We start from the raw sequence: 544 nt of genomic DNA, 5'->3' as shown, positions 1-544 counted from the left end.
CAAGACGTATGGAATCCCAAAGCAAAAGGGAACAAAACCAGAAAAAATTATAAAACCAAAAAAAAAAACACTAAACAAATCCTAAAAAAATTTCAAAAAAATAACAAAAAAAAAAAAAATAAAAAAAAAAACAAAGAAAATAATTAACATAAAAAAAACGTAAAACGTTTTTTTTTTTATTGAAAAAAAAAAAATGAACGAAAAAATATAACCCAAACGAAAAAAAACAAAACAAATGAAACAAAAAACTGGAACAAAAAAAAAAATAAATTGAAAAACCAAAATCCAAACAAACAAAAATCTTGACAAAAGTCGGGTCTGGGGTGCCCGATGCTGGGGATAGATAATATTTTGTGATACTTACCTGTTGCTGGAGAGGATTCTTGTATGTATGTACGAAATTTTTAAGTTGTGTGTGTGTAGTGGGGTTGTCGCCATAGGCACCCCAGGGTTTTTTCATATAAAGGACTCTCCCTCCCCCGCCCCGCCCAAATGTGCAATCGCCTCCCGTGTATAAACCGTCTGAGGATTAAGGTACGATTAA

The sequence above is a fragment of the Penaeus monodon genome, chromosome 32 (assembly GCF_015228065.2).
Source record: "Penaeus monodon isolate SGIC_2016 chromosome 32, NSTDA_Pmon_1, whole genome shotgun sequence".
Lineage (NCBI taxonomy): Eukaryota > Metazoa > Arthropoda > Malacostraca > Decapoda > Penaeidae > Penaeus > Penaeus monodon.
Note: the sequence above shows the minus strand (reverse complement) of the source record.